A 13,158-nucleotide genomic window follows, 5' to 3' on the forward strand; every position below is an offset into this window, starting at 1 on the left:
TACATGGTCTAAGGATTCCACTTTGAAAAACACTCCATTAGCGTAGTGGTCTGCAAAGTAGGGTTCACACAGTCCTTTATGGTATGAGAATACAATTTTAGAACTTTTACTTGTGTTTATAAAAAAAAAAAATGTTCTTAAACTTTTCTGCTGATTGGCACTGGTGCTCTCGTTGAAACTGTCCAACAATTAGCTGGTCATATCCTGGGTAAAATTTGCAGAATGAGCTGAGTGGGAGTAAAGTTGAGTTTTGCTTATTGTGATATAGTTAAGATTTATATTGCCTTGCTAAGTGGATTTAAGGGTCAGTGATCTTGTTTAATTAACCTACCCCTCCCAATGTGGGTGAGTGCCTTAAAACAGATTTCTACGAAGAACCTGTGAATTGATGATAATGCTAAAGGAACATCCACAAGGGAGCAAAAGCAAATGGCCATGCTGGCAATTGTCTTGCTCTTTCACAGCTCCTGGTCAGCTACATAAAAGGGCAAAAAACAGTGACGATCTAATCAGATATGACTACCAAGAAGACTATTTGAAAGATGGATTTTGAGCTGCTCTCATTAATGATAAGCCTCTCTCAAAGTGCCCATCACATCTTGAGAGATTAACTTATGCCATCCTGATCAGCAAGGCAGAATCACAATTAGAGAAGCATCAGAAGAATTAGGAGAGTATGGTGCAAAGGGTAGGAGTCAGACTACTGGTTTGAATTCACATTCTGGTGCTTACCATCTGTGTGACCATTAGTGACTCAGTTTCCCCATTTGTAAAATGGGGGTTAATAATACCTACCTTGGAGAGCTATTAGGAGGATTGAATGAGTTAGTACATGTAACGTGCTTAGGCGAATGTCTGGCATAGGGTGCAAGCAATATAAATATTAGTTTAAACATATAGCTTATCCCATTTTATGTCCTCATTTATAGATTTCTTTTTTTATATTCTATATGTGTATGTTTTATTAAAATTTGTAAATAAATACACTGACATTGGTGCTACATGTTCAAACACTGTGGCCGGTAAGGGTGAATGAGTAAAAGATATATAGTTCACTTTCCAGCAGATATTGGCTCTCCTAAAAGTTTCCCAGGCCTCTGAGTATAAACAGTAATTTACATCACTCTTATCTGGGCCTGGGGGCAAGGTCTACACTGTTGGCTGGGGAGGCCTAGGAAGAAAAGCAAAAACATATCACTTTTTGACAATCTTCTCCCTGCATCTCTTCTGTACATGAAACATTCTGACCTAATTTCTTTCATATCTTGTTTTGCTGGACCTGCTTTCTTTCATATCTTGTTTTGCTGGTCCTCATGTCCGTCACACCAAGATATTACCTGAGAGAGTGTTTGGAAATGTGCTAGTTCGGAACTTCTGAGGAGCGTTCCTGCTCCCTGCTCCCTATGTTCTCTCCCTGGTGGCACCCGACCATCCGCTCCAGGGCCTCTGTTCATGGGCATCAGTGCTGCCCTGAGCCAGACATATCCAGGCCACATGGACAAATGTGTGTACAAATACAGTTCTTCCCTTTTCCATTCAGTACAGCTAAGTGAGACTGAATTTTTTTTTTTTTCCAAAACAGTATTACTGAGAAGAACATGGAAGGGAATAAACAAAGAAAATGCTAAATGATTGAAATAAAAGAGAAAGTCCAATATTTCATCATTTACTGAACATTCCTCCATATCTTTTCTCAGTGTGTGTTAGCAAACCCCTACCCAGGCTGGCTTCAGGTTGGATCCTCTGTGCCTCTCCAGGATTTTTTTTCTAGTTGTCATTGCCTACAGGTCAGAGTCCATATTGTGTAAACTTTCACTTAGTTTCTTCCATATTCTGACTCAACACCTTGAGTGTTCATGCACAGGATTGCACCGGAAGACCTTGAATGTCTCCCCCAACTTTTCTCTCCCTATCTCTCCCAGTAGACTCTTGTCTAAGACTGTTTTAGTATTTTCTGAACACACCCAGCTCATTTGCTCATGGCCTCTTCCTAGAGTCTTCTCCCAGTGCTCTCAGCTGGGATGAGTCCTATCTGGCTTCCTTGGACCCCTCAACTTTTTCCTTACTTGAAGACCCTTATAGACCAGAGAGAAAGGTACCCTTTGGTGCATCTCAAATCATGCTCCAGAACTGGCTGTCCACCTTGTCTGTTGACTTTCATCAGAGGTCTTTATGAAGGGCTACTTGATTTGCTGCAGAGTTTTCAGGGGATATTTTAAAGGAGTCTTTCTTTCTGGCTCAGGTCCTCAAAATCTAGATCCATTCTAAATATAATCATGTCTCATACCTCATAGAACCATTGCATCTCAGGTTTGAAAAGGTCTACCTCCTACTTCCACCAAATGTGTGAGTCCCCTTTGAGCATCCCAGTGCATACATCCTTGTTAGAACACCTCACGTGGTGGTGACCTCATAGCCTCTCTAGCCATCTCATTCCCCAAAGCAGAATATCTTTCATTGATTTTAGAATTGATGTCATAGAACACAGTGTGAATTTCAAGACAACACAGCAAAGAGTAAAAAAAAAAATAATAAATAAATAATGAGCTAGTGATGAATTTAGAATGTGATCAGACTGTTTGGGTGCTCCGGAAACATACATTGAATAGAGCCAGATTACAGAGGTTTAACATTTGTTTAATATGTGTTTTTGGCTAATTTTTCTGTCCTTTGAAACAGATGGGCTTGTCTTAGAAAATGTTAGCATTCTACAGTGGTTAAAGGCCAGAGGGCAGAGAACTCTGGTCCTTTGAAATGTAGCCTTCTTTTCTAGGCACTGGAAAACTTAATAAGACTAAGCTATTATAATTTATTGGTGCAGTATTGACAATAGGCTTGTTGCTGTGTAAAACACAAGCATACATTAGCTTTGCCTCTGGGACATACACGGTAGATGGAGAATGCCTGTTGACAAAGTTGATTAGATTATTTTAAGCACGTGGATATTCCTGCTTTACTGTTTTCATTGTGTTGATATTGTTTTCATCTTTATAGCTTGTCTCAGTCTCAAGGGAATCCTATTACTCAGATGGTGCTTCAAAGGCCTGTGTCAGCCACGCTCTCCAGCTTCCACTTGCACCAGATCCTGATGTTAAGTTCCTATGTTGGCCTGATCTATCAGCACTGATTCCTTTATTGATTTCTTTTTCTGTGCAGTGGTTGATGGTACTGAGAACACAGTCAAGCCCTTAACACACCCTTAGACATAAATATGCATCTTATTAAATGCTTTAAGTGAGCTAAAAATGAAAGAAAAAGAGAGAAAAACCACATATTTTGTTGTTGTCTTTCATGGGTCAAGCAGTAACAGCTGAAGGGAGGAGGCATTGCCAGGTCCCTTTGTGGGAGGTAGAACAATGCTCTCCTACCCCCAGAATGCCCATGTCCTAACCCTCTAAACCTTTGACTCTGTTAATTTACATTAAGGATGCAATTAAAAGTGTGGACCTTTAGATGGGGAGATTATCTCAGATTATCTAGATGGGTTCAACCTAATCACACAAGTGTTTATTGGAGGACCTCTCCCAGCTGTGGTCAGAAGGCAGTATTCCTGTGCAATGAAGGTCAGATTCAGCGTGCTGGCTTTGAATCTGGAGAAAGGGGACCACAGGTCAAGGAATTTAGATGGCCTCTAGAAGTTAGAAAAGGCAAGGGAACAAATTTTCCCTTAGAACTTCCAGGAAGGAATGCAGCCTTGCAGACACCTTGGCTATAGTCCAATGAGACCCATGTTGTACTTCTGACATACTGTAAGCCACTAGCTGTGCAGTAATTTGTTACAGCAACAACAGAAAATGAAAACACTGTATTTTGTAGAATACAGTGAAGGCAAATATATTTATGAAAATATATTTTTCATATTTACTGGGAATACAGTCATTAAATTCTGTATCTGGAAAGACTTGCAGCAAAGTCAAATATAGCCTATCCATATAAAGCTGAGGAACTGGGCTGGGTGTGTGTGTGTGTATCTGAGTGAATGTCTAAATGCCCTGATTGCTATTTGTTTTGGAATCATCAGAGTGGGAGTGACTGACACTTCCTGGAACTCTTTGGCAATCCAGCCAATAATATTTTTTGCATGTACAAGTGACCTTTCTAAAATGTTAACATTCCCCATCTTAAATCCTTTTGTTGTTCTTCTTTTCCTTCAATAAAATCCAAGCTTTTTATCATGCTTTACAAGGCTCTTTAAAAAATAGCCCCTGTCTATTCCTACAGCCGTTCCTTTTACCACTTCTGTTCCAGCCATACCACTTCTTGCACTTCATGCTTTCTTACCTCCATGCTCTGCACATGCTCTCCATGGCTCGCTCCTATTCATTCGTGACAGCACAGACATTATCCTCTCTAAGAAGACTTCCTGCTGGTCTCCAGACATTCCCAACACCCCCTCCACTCACCTTCATAACCACATAGAAGCATCTGTCATACTGTATTAGGATGTATTACTTCTCTATTTTTTTATGAGCTCCTTGTAGACCAACAGAACACCTTTCATCTTTAACCTTAATGACTACTGCACTCTCCTGGCTTCTAGGATGCACTCAGTAAGCACTTGTTAAATGAAAGGATTTGCCATACTCTTACGATCTGTGAAAACCCTCCAGCATAGATTAGGAATCAAGAATTTGGCTCAGGTATTTGGCAAGTACAGTGATTCCTTTTTAACACTTTAGAGGTGGCCAGAGATTCCTGATTCTTCTTATTTCCCTACAGTGTATCTCCCCTAGTTTGAACAATGCAAGGAAGTATAGGAAAAAACCACAAAGTCTGGAGTAAGAATGTCTTTTTGGGGGGCACCTGGGTGGCTCAGTTGGTTAAGCATCCGATTTCAACTCAGGTCATGATCTCGCGGTTCATGGGTTCGAGCCCCACATTGAGCTCTGTGCTGACAGCTCAGAGCCTGGAGCCTGCTTTGGATTCTGTGTTTCCTTCTCTCTCTAACCCTCCCTCACTTGTGCCCTGCCTCTCTCTCTCTCAAAAATAAATAACAAAAAATAAAAAAAGGGATTTCTTTTAAAAAAGCATGTTTTTTAAAAGTTTCTTTTCTTATTAATCATATTTTGAGAGAGACAGAAACAGCATGAGTGTGGGAGAGGCAGAGAGAGAGGGAGAGAGAGAATCCCAAGGAGGCTCTGTGCTGACAGTGCAGATCCCGATGTGAGGCTTGAATCCATGAAACTATGATATCATGACCTGAGCTGAAACCAAGAGTTGGTTTCCAGGCACCCATGGAGTAAGAATTTTTAACCTGGAGCACAAGGACCCCCTAAAATTCCATGAATGGGCTTCATGTGGCCTTGGGGACCACCTGAAATGTGTGTGTGTGTGTGTATGTGTGTGTGTGTGTTTGTGTGCGCGCGTGCGTGTGTGTTATGTAACTTGTTTATATGTATCTGGGGGAAAATCAGAGATTTGTTCATAATCTCAAACCAAAGTGATCCAGGGATTCTGTAATAATAATGGACAGTGCAGCTGTGGAGAAACGTATTCAAACCTTCCTCTGACTTGAGGCTACTCGCATTCAGTTTCAAGCTTCTTTGTTTTGGAAACTTTTGTCACCGCATTTGCACCTAATGGAAGAAATTTTTTCTGTTCTTGCTTTATAGGCAGTTTGAAGAGGAAGCCTCCCTGGCATGGTGGTCCAGGCTGATGTTTCTTCCATATGGACAGTGGAGGGTATGATTCTGATACTCTTCTAGTAAACAAGTGGGATATCAGGATCAGGGTGGCTTGAACAAGTCATTTACATGGTGGTATTTCACATTCTTTTGAGACTGATAGGGGACTTCAAAGTGTCACTTAGCTTCACCACCTGCCTTGAAGAAAACTTTCCAATCAACTATATCAATTGGATTAAGTTTTATCCCACTTGTTAAGTATGCTTCCCCTGAGAAGCTGGTTGCCTAATCCTACCCAACACACTCCATGGTTAAAGGGCCACTCGGAAGAAACCAGAGATGAGTTGCTTGGGAAATTTTCTGTATTTTGCCTTTTCCGTCAAGAGTGAAGAAATGGAGAGAGAAAAAAATGTTACCATGGGTTTAGATCTTTTGGCTAAACGGTGTGCAGTCTTCCAGAGCTGGGCACCTGATGTGTTCTCTAAACAGGCAGCATGCCTGCACAGGGAAGCCTTTCTGCAAATAAACCACAAAGTCACAGACTCGGGCATAGCATTTGAATAAGAACAAGAAGAGAACCAATATCCTTTCCTCAAGGTCACCATCTATGTCTCTGTGAACTCATCTGGGGGTCCTGAAGAAACTATGTTGATAATTGGGGAATTTTTCCTTGGAGAAGGATGAGTTTCTGACTGTTGTATCCAAAATTTATCTAACATCGTCAAAACTGTGAGACCAGGCAGGGAGAAGCTGGCTGTCCTGCCACTGTGCCTCAGTTAGTGGTCTGTCTGCATTGAAGGCTGCAGTAGTGATTTGGGGGCATATATGAATCAGCGTGAAAGGCTCAATATAGTGATTGGAATCTGTAGCAGTCATTCATTTATTAAAACATCAGTTGTTTAGAGTACCTATTGTGAGGCAAACGTTATGTGAGGCCCTGAGATTCTCTTAGGTATATTTGGCTACAAGGAGCTCAGTTATTTTAATAGAAGAAGTCAAAGATAGACTCTTAGCTTTGTCTATTTTGCTGCAAATTTATCCATCCACATTTATTAGATTCATATTACTCCTCTTCTACCATGTGCAGAGCTTTGAGAGACGTGTTGGCAGAGATACACAGATGGAGATGAGGGGGTGCCCATCCTTAAGTTTACTGTCTGCTGTTTGGTCTACTTTAAGCCCTCTTTTAGAAAGAGCAAGTTATACACTCTAAATTAAAGCGTTTTCATCTCCCCTCCTTCCTCCTTCCTTCTGAAGGAACAGCTTTAGTGTAAGAGTTTTGTTCTCTATGGAGTTTGCTGGAAAGATGGTTCTAAAGGGTTGGTGCTCTCTTGCAGCAACTCAGGCTAACTTTGCTTATATTCAGTCTCATCAAAAGTCTTCAGGCCTCATAAAATCATGCAGTTAGCAAACAGAAAATAATCTTTGAAGGTTATTTTCCCTCTTTTCTCTACATAGAAGATTATCTCAATTAGTTCATAAAATAGAATTTATTTAATCATTTCATGTATTTATAAAGCCCATTTTTCTTCCACCTCCCAGCAGCTTTTGCCTTTTAATGTATGGATTAACACTCTCTTGTATTTTCTTGGAGGTAGGACTTTTCCCTTCCCTTGAATTACAATGAAGCCTACTAAATCTGGGCACTCCTTCCCTGTGACAATCCTATGCAAAATTTGCTTTCTTTCCCCCTGCCATTGATGAATACTGGCTCTAACTTGATGTCAACTTAACTTTAACGAAACAAAACATAGACGGTGACTACCTTTTATCACTGTGGTTAAAAAAACATATACATGATTAACTATACATGTAGAGTTCTCTGCTTTCAGGTATTTTCCCTTTCCTAATTTTGTGTTACCTCTGTCCTTAAGTATACTCCCTTGAGGCTAAAAACAAATCAGAGCAATTTTCAGTAGCTATTTATCTGACTCCAGAGGGTCCCTGGACCTGATGATCATCTTTGAACTGGATATTTGCTACTAAACTAGAAAATAACGGAATTTAAGAGTATGTAAATAATGTTTGATGTCGAGTTTGAAGCAGTTTCCCTAGTTAAGGAAAGTCTTATTTAAATTTTTTTTGTAGGGGTGCCTGGGTGGCTCAGTCGGTTGGACATCTGGCTCTTGATTTCAGCTCAGGTCGTGATCTCACAGTTCATGGGTTTGAGCCCTGTGTCAGGTTCTGCACTGACAGTGCAAAGCCTTTTTGGAATGTGCTCTCTCTCTCTCTCTCTCTCTCTCTCTCTCTCTGCCTTTCTCCCTCTCATGCTCTGTCTCTCAAAATAAATAAACTTTAAAATAAAATAAAATAAAATAAAATAAAATAAAATAAAATAAAATAAAATAAATCCTTTGTAAACTGTAATTTTACTAATAAGCCCAGAAAATATGTGCAGTTCTTTTCAGTGACTTCTGTGTCATTTTTAAATATTTATATACTATGTATGTAGAAGGAAGTGTCCACTGATTGGTTTGAATGGTCATTTCTGTATATAATAGAGGAAAAAGATTAGAGAGGATAATGGCTAATAAATCCCTGCTGATACCTCTCAGTGGCAGAAGTTTGATGCTTCTAACTCTAGATAAGGAATAAGGTGGCCCTTTTCTGTGCTAGCTAAGCATCTACTGCTTGTATTTATTTTAACATTTTATCACACTGCATTATAATTATTAGTATTCTTGTTTGCGTAGCTCTAAGCTTCTTGATGACAGTGAATATTTTTTTACTTTGTATCATTGCTTTATTTTTTGAAATATCTTTCAGCTGCAAAAGAGAGGAACACAACACAGACCAGTTTAAGCATAAAAGGAAATTTATTGGCTCAACTATCAAAAAGGTCCAGGCTCCAGTCAAGCCTGGATCCAGGGAACCAAATGATTTTTATCAGCAATCTCTCTTTACCTCTTGTGCAGATTGCATATTAGCTGCATTTTCTCTCCTAGAAGACTCTGCCATATAGCCAGAGAAGATGGTCTCATGTAGCTGTTGCATATTTGGAACATGTAGCTTGTGATGGGAAAGTTAGTATTTTTAAATTTTTCCAACACAATACTTCCAGAGAGAGCTCTGATCAGTTCATTTTGGGTCCCAAGCTTATTCCTCTGTGGCAGAGATAATGTTGGACATCACTGTCCATAGTTGAGCCATGTGTCTACTCCTGAGGCAGGTGGATGTGGTCAGCCCCACTCACACCGCAGGAAATGAGAAATAGAGGATTCCCCAAAGGATTGAATATTGGGAAAACTGTAACCCTGTTAATTAACATAATTTTTGCATCTAAAAGGTAACCCAGTAAATGTTGAATAAAGTGATGAAAAGAACACCTGTTCATCCATTTGACTATTAAATCTTGTCTCCCTTCAGAGTCCAGTATGAATCCCTTTTCCCAGATACCCTAACAGTTCATTGCAACCATGATGGGCTTTTACACCATAAGATTCATAGCTGATGTTGGGAAGGCATTAATTTCAAAATGGGGCATTGTTGTGAAGCTTTTCTATATTGTCTTGCCTTGATATCTGAACTCCAGTATTACAATTTAACTTTTGATGTGCCTATGAAACTATCACTAAATGCTTGCAGATTTTATTTAATTTTGTAGAAATAAATTATATGACATGATAACTTTGCATACTTTCTTCCTTTAATCTCAACATTTAAGATTTGGGAGTGAATATACTCTTTATGTGTAGGCATAAACATGGTGTTAGGAGCATGGAGGGCTCGGGATATGAATTAATTAATGGAGCTCCTTCTTACTGGGTAGTAAGGAAATAATTCATCTTCTTTACTTTCTATTTTTCTATATATAAAATATGGACAACAGAACCTTCTATTCCAGGCTTTTATGATATTAAATGAAATTACATTTTATTTAATTGCCATCATTATTTTGACTATGTTTTGTCAATAATGAAAGATGACTGGTATTCAAAGTACTGAATAATGCTCTATTGTTATAGGAGTAGGGAGTGTAGGTCTAGAATGGGGCTAGAGAATCTTAATTTCTAACAGGCACTCCGGGCAGGTGTAATACAAAACTAAATGGGTCATAAAATATAAGACTTACGTATACATGTATGTAAAGTATAATATACATGTAATATATATGTAAAGTAAAATATAACATTTACATATACATAGTAGATACTATATATATGTATATATGTAAATATATATACACATATTTACATATACATAGTAGATATATCTATCGGTACTACATATATATAGTAGAAATAAATGTATATGCAGTAGAAAAGTGTTCTTTCATACTTACTTGCCTCATACTTCAAATAACTTCTATTATTTAATAATGCATTCACTCATTTATTCAATTCATATTTATTTGTTGCTGTGGACAGCAAGTAAGACCAGATTCCTGGCTTCCAGCTCTCCAAGAGTGGCTTGACGATTGCAGGCAGTGGTTTTGAAACATTTGTATGTGTAAGATTCACATGGTGAGCTTGTTAAAATGCAAATTATAGGATCTCATTCCCAGAGAGTCTGACTCAGTAGGTCTGGTGTGAGATCCCCTAAACCTCCATTTGCTCATACCACAGGTGGCCTTTGGAACACACTTTCAAAGCCAATACCCTAATACATGTGAAAATTCTCTGAAGTATAATCATTATTCTGAGAAGGTGATGAGGATATTCTGTTTGATTTCACTACAGGAATGGATTAGCAGACTTAGAGGAGAAACTTGCCACCCAGCAGTACCTAAGCCACTCCATGATGGGTTAGAAAAATGCCCAAATATGTCACGGAGGAACCTAATGCCCTTGAAAACAGGTTCACAGACCAAAGTTATAAGACTGGGCTGATAGCAGTTTTATTGCCAAGTTGAAGTAATAGTGAGGGAATTCCTGAATCATTTCTATTGAGTTTCCTAACATAGAATTCAGCCTTGTAAAACTTGCAGGTGAGTCAGACCTTTATCCCTCCAGCTGCTGGGGAGATCAAAGGTCTAAGAGGAGATTTTTCTGGCTCTAGATATCAATTCTACCAAAACCCTTATTGGTCATCAGCTGCAGTTTGAGGGGCCATTAACAAATGTGTTCCTCTCCAGTTTTCTTACAGATTATCCCCAACAAATGGCAGTCTTACAAGCTATATTTTTGAAAGGAATGGCTTACAATTTACCCTGGATTTTATTTTTTTTTTTTTTAAATTTTTTTTTTCAACGTTTATTTATTTTTGGGACAGAGAGAGACAGAGCATGAACGGGGGAGGGGCAGAGAGAGAGGGAGACACAGAATCGGAAACAGGCTCCAGGCTCCGAGCCATCAGCCCAGAGCCTGACGCGGGGCTCGAACTCACGGACCGCGAGATCGTGACCTGGCTGAAGTCGGACGCTTAACCGACTGCGCCACCCAGGCGCCCCTACCCTGGATTTTAAATAGTCACTTCAGATGCACATGACATCACTTAAATGCAAAGCACATCAACTATTTTCTCAAGTCAGCAGGCCTTTCTCTGCATTGTCTGTGTTGGGAGTGTTTCTGTTGAAGGCTGCTTGGCCCCTGAGCCCAGAAAGACTGCAGAATACCCTTCCTTCTTTCCATCTGGAGATGGACCAAGTGCTAGGAATTGTTCCAGAGTTTCTTTCATTCTAGATACACTTGCCTAAAACAAAACAAAAAATTAAAATTAGGGATTACGTTTTTCATTTTGTAGGGCAAGAGCATCAGGTTGTATTTCAGGTGTAGACATAATTGAATAATGGATATTTTTGAAAAAAAATTCAAAGCACAATAGAAGCACACCTCCCCCAGACAGCACTTTCTCTTAAAGAACCTGCATATCTATTGCTTATATCCACCAAACTCAAGAGTTAGTGGATCCTGCTGAGAAATATTTTAAATTTTAACAATTTGTATGGTTTATTTAGCTGTCTTTATCATTCTCTTTTAACATGCCAACAGGTAATATAAAAGCACATGAGCTGTAAATTAGACTACATTCCCAAATGAAATATGATTTATCACCTTCATAGACAGAAATAACACAATTTTCGAGTAATCCCAGGCTCCAGTGTCATAATAGCCACCAATTAAACAAAGCAACATTTTTACTGGGATGTTGCCTATAGAGGTACTATTTAATAACTTATAGATTGCTGAAGACAACTGGATAATGGACATTGTTTTTTATTTTTTAATTAAAAGACATAATATTGTGGAATAGGTTTTCTTTTTAAAGAACTTGAACACAGGCACTTTGGAATGCATGAATTTGTTTTGAGGGATCTGAGATTCAGGGACAAACCTTGATTTCTGTGTTTTTTTTTTTTATTTTTTTTAATGTTTATTTATTTTTAGAGAGAGACAGAGCAGGAGCTGGGAGGGGCAGAGAGAGCGGGAGACACAGGATCCAAAGCAGGCTCCAGGCTCTCAGCTGTCAGCACAGAGCCCAACACAGGGCTCGAACTCATAGACCGCGAGATCATGACCTGAGCCAAAGTCGGACGCTCAACTGACTAAGCCACCCAGGCACCCCTCTAATAACCCTTTAAATCAGATCATGGCTTCTTCTGTCAAGGATCAGCCAGGGTCTGTCCCTCTTCTCTTTCCTGTGTGTAAATGAACAATGACCCAAATAAGGATAGAGACTATTCGGAACTTGCTATAGCAAGAAGTTAACCACCATTACTTTGTGTCTGGCAGAGACTCAAAGGCTGGCAGAATGGTGAGAAGGCTTTATGATGCAAAAAGGAGATAGTTTTGGTTATGCTGTGAGTGAAAGTTGTTCAGGAAGCCTGAGTTGGGCTAAGTAGAGGGTGGATGCATCTTAGCTGATTGGTTTGAGGAGTATATTTGTTTTTCTCTGGTTGGTCTTATGTCAGAAGAGGGGATAAAACAATAGGGAAGCTGGCAGTCAGTGACCAACTCCTGGCCATTATTGGCTAATTGCTGTAGAGCCTGTGATTTGACTTTCTGGGCTGGTTGCTGCAAAGTTGTGGGCCAGAGTTCTATTGTCATCTTTGGTCTGGCCATTGTCCTTTTATATATTCATCTTTTCATCCACCCTTTTGATCATTGTTTTGATTATGGGGTTGAGTATTTCACCAAACTCTAGAAATTCAGATCTTCCCCTTTGAGCATTGTCCAGTTATCTCCATAATCAACAGTGTCATGATATTTTCTTGACTCTATCCACTATTTCTTGTCCCCTAGCTTTTTGCTATTATATCATCATGCAGATCATGTGTGGAGAGAGCAACTATGAAGAAGTATTTAAGGCTATGGATAGAATATGGTGGTCCAGCATCATGATCACTATGATAAAAACAATAACAATCCCTATAAGATGCTTTGGAACTGGGAACCCCAACTGCTCAACCCAGGCCAAGAGATCAAGTCCCATAGGCTGTTGTCCGTTTTATTGATCCAAATACAGGTGAAAGTATTACCAATGGCACAGACACTGCCATAGCTAGACAACAAGAATCTAGAGCAGTGCAATTGCCTGTCAATACCTGTGACATTGAGTTTAGACTGTTCTCTATTCCAGGTAGGGCAGAGATGGT

The 13,158-nt window shown here is 39.5% G+C and overlaps 1 protein-coding gene across 4 annotated transcripts in view; it reads left to right on the forward strand.

The window, feature by feature from the left end:
- THSD7B (thrombospondin type 1 domain containing 7B) overlaps nt 1–13,158 on the forward strand; it is a 1,494,436-nt gene that overhangs the window by 568,286 nt on the left and 912,992 nt on the right. For all 4 annotated transcript variants that reach the window (XM_086718478.1, XM_086718480.1, XM_086718479.1 and 1 more), the window contains one exon: nt 5,613–5,682. The gene's annotated coding sequence lies outside the window, so the exon portion shown is untranslated. The remainder of the gene's footprint in view (nt 1–5,612; nt 5,683–13,158) is intronic.

This window comes from Puma concolor, chromosome C1 (genome assembly GCF_028749965.1).
Source record: "Puma concolor isolate L17-30 chromosome C1, mPumCon1.1.hap2, whole genome shotgun sequence".
NCBI classification, from domain to species: Eukaryota; Metazoa; Chordata; class Mammalia; order Carnivora; family Felidae; genus Puma; species Puma concolor.